This window comes from Gracilinanus agilis, chromosome 1 (genome assembly GCF_016433145.1).
Source record: "Gracilinanus agilis isolate LMUSP501 chromosome 1, AgileGrace, whole genome shotgun sequence".
Classification (NCBI taxonomy): Eukaryota; Metazoa; Chordata; class Mammalia; order Didelphimorphia; family Didelphidae; genus Gracilinanus; species Gracilinanus agilis.
Window position 1 is genome coordinate 780243960 of NC_058130.1, and position 10371 is coordinate 780254330.

The window sequence follows — 10371 nt, forward strand, 5'->3', positions numbered from 1 at the left end:
AAAATTCACAATGGAGTATAAATTAGCGTGCCTGACTTTCCTCAGCTTCTTCGGTATTGGCTATTCCTATTCTCTCTCCTCTGGTCAATCTGCTAGGAATGAGATGACACTCCAGCCTTGTATTCATTTGCATCACTCTGGTTCCTAGGAATTTGGAACATCCTCCCTTTCATATGGTGAGTAACTACTGGAAATTCTTTTGAGAACTACTAGTTCCTATCTCTGGACCCATCCAGTGGGAAGGTCCTGGGTTTCCCAGACCTGTGCCAAATCTCTAATTATCTTGGACATCAGACTCTCCTAAGACATATCTAGTGTAAAGATTTTATCACAAGAGACACCACCTTATCTCATTCCAGTTGTACTGATTTTTTTCCCTGTGCAAAAGCTGACTTTTCTTTGGAACTATCTCCAACCCTTGTTATAACTGTGAAAGAGGCCTCATCTCATGCCTGTCTAACTTTTTTTTTTTTTAACCCTTACCTTCCGTCTTGGAGTCAAAACTGTGTATTGGTTCTAAGACAGAAGTGGTAAGGGTAGGCAATGGGGGTCAAGTGACTTGCCCAGGGACACACAGCTAGGAAGTGGCTGAGGCCAGATTTGAACCCAGGGCTTCCTGTTTCTAGGCCTGACTCTCAATCCACTGAGCTACCCAGCTGCCCCCGTCTAACTTTTTTTTACTGGTGTAACCTTTATATTCAGGTGATACGTTTGTGCTGGCCTTTTCTCAATTCTCTTCCACCCTGACGTTTCTAAAGCCTCTGACACTGTTGATCTTCTAATTCCCCGGAATACTTTTTCCTCTCCTCTCTGGGTTTTGGTGACACTGCTCTCCCCTGGTTCACTGCCAGTCTGGCTGATGGCTCCGTCTCATTCTTTTTTGCTAGTTCTTTACCCTCTAACCACAGGTGTCCCTCAGGACTCTATCCTGGACTCTTTTCTCCCTTTACCCGGTGACCTCATCACTTGCCCTGTATTCAATTCTCATCTCTACGCAGATACCCAGAAGCACCTGTCCAGCCACAACCTCTCCCTTGACCTCCAATCTCCTATCTCCAAATGCCTAACAGGAAACATAACTGGGTGTCCAGTAGTCAACTTAAATTCAACATGTTCAGCCAGAGCTCGTTATCTGTCCTCCAGATCGTCCCCATCCTGCCTTCCCTATCTCCTTAGGCTCACAACCTAGGAGGCATTCTGGACTCCTCATTATCTCTGACTCCTCATCCAAGTGGCTGCCAAGACTTGACCACTTCACCTCGGTAGCATCTCTCCGATATACTCCCTTTTCTCCTTTGACTCTCTGCCCACACCCTAGTACAGTTCTTCATCCCCTCCCATCTAGACTATTGCGATAGCTGCTAGAGGTCTGCTGCCTCAGGTCTCTTCCCACTCCGGTCCATCCTCCAGTCACCAAAGGAATGTTCCTGAAGCACAGATCTCACCATATCATCCCCTACTTCAGAAACTCCAGTGGCTCCTCCTTGCCTCCAAGAGCAAATACAAAACCCTCTGGTTGGTCTTCAAAGCCCTTCAAGCCCTGCCCCTTCCCACCTTCCCTCCCGTCCTGCTCCCTTGCATGAATTTTCCAGTTCGGGTACATTGGCCAACAGTTCTTTCTACAGAATACTCTATCTCCTGACTCCTTGTCTTTGCATTGAAATATTCTATAATAGCAGCTAGATGGTATAGTGGATAGAGATTCTGGACTTGAAGTTAGGAAAACCTGAGTTCTAATCCTGCCTCAGGCATTTCACTTCACCCCTCTGAGCCTCAGCTCCCTCATCATAACATCACCTGCCTTCCAGGGATATCTGTATCTCTGCAATGCTTTGCTCTCTGACCTCAGCCTCAGGGTGTGCATAGCTTTTATCAAAATTCAGCTCAATTAGAGAATCCAAAGGAATTATTAAATTAAATTAAAATAATTATTAAAAAAGGAATTGAGGGACAGCTGGATAGGTTAGTGGATTGAGAGCCGGGCCTAGAGAGGGGAGGTTCTAGGTTCAAATTCAGCCTCAGACACTTCCCAGCTGTGTGACCCTCGGCAAGTCACTTGACCCCCATTGCCCACCTTTACCATTCTTCCACCTAGGAGCCAATACCCAGAAGTTAAGGGTTTTAAAAAAAACGAATTGAAATCACTAACAACTTCAGCAAAGTTGCAGGACAGAAAACAAACCTATATAAATCATCAATATTTCTCTACAAAGTCCAGTAGGAAGAGACAAAAGGAGAAATTCCACTGAAAACAACCACAAACAAAATAAAATACCTGAGAGTCAACCTGCCAGGACAAACCTAAGCACTACACAAACAGTTACAAAATGCTTTTCACGCAAAAGAGTCAGATCTAAACAACGGGGAGAAATATTAATTACTCATGGGTAGGCTGAGCCAACATAATAAAAATGACAATCCTTCATAAATTACTTTACTTATTCTGTGTCATACCAATCAAACTACCAAAAATTATTTTTTTAGAGCTAGAAAAAAAATAAGATTCATCTGGAAGAACAAAAGGTCAAGAATATCAAGAGAATCGATGAAAAAAATGTGAAGGAAGGTGGCCTAGGAGTATCAGATCTCAAACTGTATTACAAAGCAGCAACCATCAAAACAATCTGGTACTGGATAAGAAATGAGTGGTGGACCTGTGGAATAGATTAGGCATACAATACACAGTGGTATTGTGTATGACCACAGCAATCTATTGTTTGATAAATGCAAAGATCTAAGCATTTGGGATAAGAACTCACTATTTGACAAAAATTGCTAGGAAAACTGGGAAGCAGTTTGGCAGACACCAGATATAGACCAAAATCTTACAACATATACCAAGATAAGGTCAAAATGGATACATGATTTAGACATAAAGGGTAACACCATAAGCAAATGAAGGAAACATGCAATATTTTACCTGTCAGATCTATGGATAAGAGACAATTTTAGGACCAAAGAGATAGAGAGAAATACACAATGTAAAATGGATAATTCTGATTACCCCAAAGAGATCGAGAAAAAGGGAAAGAGTATATATGTACAAAAACATTTATAGCACCGCTCTTTTTTGGGTAGCAAAGAATTGGAAATTGAGGGGATTACCATCAACTGGGGAATGACTGAACAAGATGTGGTACATGATTATGACAGAATAACACTGTGCTATAAGAAATGAGGAGCAGGATGATTTCAGAGAAACCTGAAAAGACTTCTATGAGCTGATGTAGAGTGAAATGAGCAGAACCAGGAGAATATTGCACACTGTAACAGAATAATGTAAGGATGATCAACTGTGAATGACTTAAGTATTCTTAGCAGGACAATGATCCAAGACAATTCCTAGCACCTATGATGAAAATGTCATCCATCTTCAGAGAAGGAACTGATGGAGTTGGAATGCAGATCAAAGCAGACTTTTTCTTGGTCTCTGTTTTCTTTTGCAACATGGCTGATATGGAAATTTTTTGCATGACTGCACGTGTATAATCTATAACAAATTTCTTGCCTTTTCAAGCAGGCAGGTAGGGAGGAAAGTGGGAGGGAGGGAACTTTGAACTCAACATTAAAAAAAAAGTTGGAAATTGGTTCCTACATGTAATTGATAAAAAAAAAATATATATATATATATTTTAAAGATTCATCTCAAGTCTCTCTTGCTAGAGGACATTCCTGTGGCTTCCCTTCAGGATGGCTTCTGCCTTCCATTTATCTTCTTTGTACCTAGTGGTTTTTGTGATGTCTGCCCTGTAGAATGGGAGCTCCTGGAGGGGAGGAGCCTGGCACAGAACAGTGACGCACACATGGCACGAGATGTGGTACTAACCCACATTTCTTCAAATGTGCTCTGTTTCCCAGTTCTTGTCAAATCAGAAGTTCTGCCCCAAATAACTGAAATTCTCAGGTTTATCAAACATTGGTCCATTGAGTTTGATTGCTTCTGTTTGTTCTTAACTGTGTTCCACTAACATATTTTTCTATTTGGTAACAAAGACCCTGAAGATTTTATTGTATTATTGCTCCTGAAAAGTATCATCTGAGAGCGAGGAATGAAATACTACCTTCAATTCTAATTTTTTACCTTTTATTTCCCCTGAGATTTTTGACCTTTTTTTTCCTCCAAATAAGGCATTATTATTTCATCAAGCTTTATAAAATAACCCCTTCCTCTCTAATCTGAGGCATTTACTATTAGCATAGCACTAAATCTATCAATTAATCTAAGCACTCTTGTCACTATTGCTATAATTAGTATACTCCACCAAGAAGAAATTAATATTCTTTCAATTATTTACTATTTCCTTAAAAAGAGGTTTGGAATTATATTTTTGTCTTGTGCGTATCTTAGTAGATGGATGTCTAAATATTTTATACATTTTGAAATTGTTTTACATGGAATTTGCCTGTTTTTCCTTCCAGATATTATCATGATTATTACTGATAATAACAGTAATAAATAGTAGCCCTGGTGGTTGCTGTGGCCTTATCTGGCATGCAACTACCTTATCAAAGCTATTTTTTTTTTCCTATTAGTTTCTCTGTTGTTATCTTGGGGCTAAGTAAAAACATCATGTCCAAAGTTAACTGAGTATCCCTATTGCCAATATCTAGGCCTGTAGGGTCTTTTCTCTTGCTATAGATACAAACATTTCTGTAATTATATTAAATAACGATAGGAAAAGAAGGTATCTTGCTTCAGTCCTACATTTATTAGGAGAGCTTCTACTGTTTTCTTGCTGCAAATAATGCTAGTATTTGGTTTTATATATATGGTTTTATTACATTAAAAAGATCCTTTTATCCCACACTTTAGAGAAGGTCATTAGCACAAATGAATGCTATATTTTGCTAAGGGTTTTTTATCCATCTATTTATATAATGGTTTATCTGGGGTGGTTTTTGTATGGTTAATTATGGCAATAGCTTTTCTCAGGCTGAATCATCTTTGGTATAAATTCAACTTGATTATTTTTTTTAATCAATTACTACAGGGGCAGCTAGATGACTCAGTGGATAGAGAAGATCTGGAAGGAGGAGATCCTGGGCTCAAATCTGGTCCCAAGCATTTCCTAGCTGTGGGACCCTGAGCAAGTCACTTAAACCGAACTGGCTACCCTTACTACTGATACTTAGTATTGATTCTAAGAAAGAAGGTAAGAGTTTTAGTAATTTTTAAAAATCTACTGCTAGAGTCTTTTTGCTAAGATTTTATTTACAATTTTGTATCATATTTATTAGTGATACGCTAGTTTTCTTTCTTTGATTTATCCTTCCTTAGTTTAAGGATTAGGACAATTACTTGTCTTACCAAATTTGGCAGTTTTCTTCCTCAATTTTTTAAAATAACATGTGTAGTATAAGCATGAATTGCTCTTTAAACATCTGATACCTGTAAATTTGCCTGGACTTAGGGCTTTCCTCTTTTGTAATTTGATTACAGTTTGTTCAATTTTATTTTCTGAGATTGGATCATTTAAAATGTCCAATTCCCATTCTATTAATTTGGGTGGTTTGTATTTTTCTAAGTAACCATCCATTTCTTTTTAAATTCTCAGTTTTTCTAGAATAAGGCTCTACATAGTTGATTCTAATTATTCTTTTTATTTTTCCTCTGACCCTGGGCAAATCACTTACCTCTCAGTGCCCAGTCCTTACCGCTCTTCTGCCTTGGAACCCATATACATTATTGATTCTACAGTGGAAGATAGGGGTTTAGAAAAAAAAAGTCAGTGGTAAAATATGATCATGTGAGGTTTCATGAGCTACTGCTTAATTACTTATTTAACTGCCTGGCCTAAGTATTCTGGAGAGCTATATATCATGAGTTTTCAATTGTGAATACAACTGACTTTTATATAATAGGCTGAAACAAAATTTATCAATTAATAAAAAGAAGAAAAAAGAATAACGATGATGTCTGAGTTTCCAGATGAGGGTAGTAGAACTGTGAAGACCTAAGAATAAGAACCACAGAAAAGTCTGCCCATACTGTGGAGACCAAAGAAGGATGCTACCTTTTATTTTCCTCCCAAGATTCCAAGATCTATGAGAACAAAGCGGAATCCATTTCTCTCCCTATTTTGTATTCCACCATGAAGAGATAAATGAAGGGCTCCCTACAGAGCATCCTCCTCCTCGATGACCCATCACACATCTTCTGTGATGTAGAAGAGTTGACTGGGTTCAGATCCCAGCTACCTGTGGGACCAAAGGTAACTCCCTCAATCTTCTCGATTCCTTCATTTGGAAAAAGGAGGAGGATTCTCATAATCCCCTACTCTGTACAGTTGTTGGGTGGAAAGTCATTAAGCAACCTTAAGATACAAATATGTGACGAGAAGTGAAGTGCCTATGGTACTGTCAGTGTGGTGCATTTCCCCACCACCAGGACCCTAGACCCATCTAGAACTTAGAGAATTCATCTTGGCAAGTTTCCTGAAGTGCACAGAAGTCAAAGGAATTATTTGGGACCCTCTGGTGTCACATACAGGATCTGAACTCGGGTCCTTCTTATTCAAAGGCTAGCCATCAGTTCCCAATGCCAAACCTCTGAGTTCTTATCTAAATGGAGTGATCAGGAGTTAACTTCGGAACCTCAAAGATCTGTGATTTCTTCCACCACCTTCTACGTCTTCAAAGGTAGCCGGGCCACCAAAAACAGCCCAACTTGGAGGCCAACCCTCTTCTACCAACAGCCACTGACCATTCTGCGTGTGGTAAATTCTTTCTCGTGTCTCTCCTATGACTATACCTAAGGACCAACAACCCTCTGCTTGGTAAGGAGGCAAAGTCCTCAGTTACATGGTTATGATATAAGTCAAAGGGATCTATCTCTCCTGAGAGGATCGTGTTGAGTATCTGGGAGAAATGGAATCGGCTCCAAGACCATGTGAATGGTGCCAATTACAACAGCCCCATCTGCTGACAAAGCCCCGTTAGCATCGGTGTCAGCAAACACAGAACATGGCGGAGGCAACCTTCCTAAGGATCACAGAAGGAAAATCTTTAAGTTGAGTAACATCAGAAATATTCACAATGGATACCACAGATCCTCTTTTACTTTCTAAACCCTTACCTTCCGTCTTAGACTCGATACTAGGTATTGGTTCCAAGGCAGAAGAGCGGTACGGGCTAGGAATTTGGGGTTCAGTGCCCAGGCTCACATAACTAGGAAATGTCTGAGGTCACACTTGAACCCAGGACCTTCCATCTCCAGGACTGGCCCTCTATCCATGAGTCGCCTACCTGCCCCACACAGATCATCTTTTTACAGGTTTGCCCAACGCCTTACTTGGAAATTAACTAGCTTCAGGAACTTCTCCTAAAACACACCTTTTAAAGTTTCCAAAATACCTGCTTTTGGAGAGTGGAAATGAAAAGGGGCGGAGGAAAAATCCTATTTGGAGACATTGGTTAGAGTATGACTGGAAATAAAATGGCCTACACAGAGGCAGAGTTCATCTGTGACTCTAAATCCCAGGCCAGACCCACCCTTAAAAAGGGGGAAACCAACACAGAAACATCTTCATTTAACAGCTGTGATAGGGGCGCAAGTGTGACGTATGGGAACATCCGGAGGGACCTGTGGGAAGAGGAAGGGTCCAAAGAATGATTCTGCATCCCCTAATGGACTGCAGAGAAGAACAACTCCGACAGGTGTGGCCCTCCGACGCATGTGGGGACCCGCTCCCTCCCACCTCGCTCCATGACCCAGGATGCTCCCATGTAACAGAGAGGTGGAGATCTTCCACAAGGCCGTGTTGGGTTTTTGCTCAGTTATGTTTAAGGGTTATAAGGGCATAAAAATCTGGGGGGTGAGCCTAGAGATCATGATGAAGAAAAGAGCCCGGAGACACACAAATGTTCCAAAATGCACTGAAGAAGTTGAGACCACCAAGAGAGGCAGCTCCGGGACCAATGGGCCCAGTTTATTAGACACGTCATTGAGATTCTGCTTTCTACGTGGAAATACTAAAGCACTGTGATGTTTGCCAAGTTCAGAATGATCCAGAAAATGTAAATTTATTTAAAAATATTTATGCTGTTCATAAAAATCAAATCCAAAGAATCCCAGCCTTCTAGATGTTCCAGTCATGAAGGGCTGAGGGATGGGATTGTCGCCTGCCTTCCTGGAGGCTCCGGGGCATTTCCTGGCCTCTGGCGATGGTGTGATGGATGGGAAACCAGACTTGGTATTAGACACGTATTAGCCACATGACCCTAGGCAAGTCACTTGCAAAAGGCTCCCAGGGCTACCTATTCCACCCCAAAATCTCCCAAGTTTTATTTTCCTATCAGTTAGTCAGTCCACAAGCATTTGTTAAGGCCTACTGCATACTAGTTGGTCACTAATGAAGCACCTTCTATAGGCCAGGCCTATGGACTGGACATGCAAAGGGAGGCAAAGCCATTCTGCCGGGCCTCCAGGAGTTCCCAATTTAATGGCAGGCCAAGAACAATGTACGTCCAAGATAAAAGCGGGTGCTGGCAGGGACAGGGACCAGGCAAGAAGCTGGGTCTGTCCTGAGTCTCGGAGGAAGCAGAGGCCAGGAGAAGGCACGCGTGGCAGAGGGCCAGCCAGGAGGCCGTGTCACGGGATCACGGAGTCCGTGGAAGGAAGGGAACGGGCTGTGAGGGGCTCTGAAGGCCCAACAGAGAACGTGAGATGGGATCCTGGGTGGCCCTTGGGGAGAACGGCCTCGGCAGCAGAATGAAGGCTGGCCTGGGGCGGGGAGAGGCTCGTGCCGTAGTAAAGGTGTGAGGTCACGAGGGCCTGAACCAAGGGAGCGGAGAGAGGGCGAGAACAGACACGACGAGCCTGGGAAGCAGCTTCTGTGCGGGGCGAGTGGGAGTGGGAGGCTGTAGATGACACCAAGATCTCAGTCTCCCTCCTCTGCAAAATGGAGACGACAGCAGCGCCTGCTGCCAAGGCTGCTGCAAGGCTCCAAAGACATATTTCTAGGGCCCTAAAGACCAGTTATTCTGGAGGCCAAGAGAAGAAGGCAAGCGGCTCTTGACCCAGGGAGCGAGCGCTCAGCGGAGCCCGGGGTCAGCAGGCCGAGCTGCCTTCAGGACAGGGCCCAGGCCACTCCCTGAGACCCAGCACCACCTCTTGGAGCAGACGTCCCCTGCGATGCTACATGTCTGCGAATTCCCAGGACACGGCCACAACCTCGGAAGTGCAGGTGCAGCAGAGGGTCTAGACAGTCAGGACAGGCAGGGAACCCTGCCAAGAACTGGCAGCCTCCTTGGCACACCCATAGAGGCCTGGAGCCGGGCGGGCCAGACAAATGGGGAGGGGTCTCCCCTAGAAGATTACACACACGCTGCCAGGGCAAGACTCCCAGTGTGAGGATGAGACGAGGGCGGCAGAGGAGAGGCCCACGTGGGCTGCCATCAGCACCAGGGAAGGCAATGCCCCCTACCTGGACGAGCTCATGACTCTGGACCAGTCACCAGTCCCATCGACAGCCCGTCTGGGAAACCCTGCAGGAGCCATCAGCAAGCAGAGATCTAGGCTTGCCTTGGAGGGAAGAATTTCAGGGTTTCAAGACCCAGGACTTGAGGACTCTGGAGGTCAGCCTAGGTGAGAGAGACGTCTCCTACCGACAAACAGCCTGGGCCCAGGCCCAGCCCTGAGGCTCTCCTGTGTGAAAGGAGTCCAGGGAGACCCCACACACAAACCCAGACCTCTGTCCTCCACAAGCTACCCACAGGCTGGGCCCCCTCAGGGGAATGTAAATGCTTTGTGGGTAGAAACTGCCTCATGGGAGAGCCCCAGGCCCCAGCCTCGGCCAGTGTCTGACACACAGTAGGAGCTGCTAAATGTTGGTTGAAATAAATGAATCCTGAGCAGTAAAGCAAACTTCCAGGAGGGTCGGAGCACACACCTCCGAGGAGAACAGGAGCAGCCATTCTGCCTTAATTCCACACAAACAGTCTGTGAATTGTAGGACACTCTGCAGACTTTTCCAGGGAATTAGCTCCACAAAAAAACTGAATGAGAACACGGCATTCTCTTCACTAAATATAAAAGTTGGCATTACTCTAGGATGGTATTTTTTAAATAGCCAACTCAAAAATTTCCCTAGAAGGTGGGCAATTCACAGAAAAATAAGTGAGATGGGGATGTAAGAGGTGGCACAGGACCCAGAGACAGTCTCGGGCCATTCTACCCACTGCTTCAGCAGAACTGGAGGCCTCCAATGAGGAGAGGCCACAGGTCAGAAAATGAATGGGAGCAGCAAGCAAGAGGGGTGAAAAGGCCTTAAAGACAACTCACACTCTCTTTCTCTCTCTCTCTCTCTCTCTCTCTCTCTCTCTCTCTCTCTCTCTCTCTCTCTCTGTCTCTCTCTCTGTCTCTCTCTCTTT

General features: G+C 43.8%; 1 protein-coding gene across 4 annotated transcripts in view; it reads right to left on the minus strand.

Moving 5' to 3' along the window:
- Window positions 1-10371, minus strand: part of DGCR2 (DiGeorge syndrome critical region gene 2) — a 95372-nt gene that overhangs the window by 26505 nt on the left and 58496 nt on the right. The window lies entirely within an intron of this gene.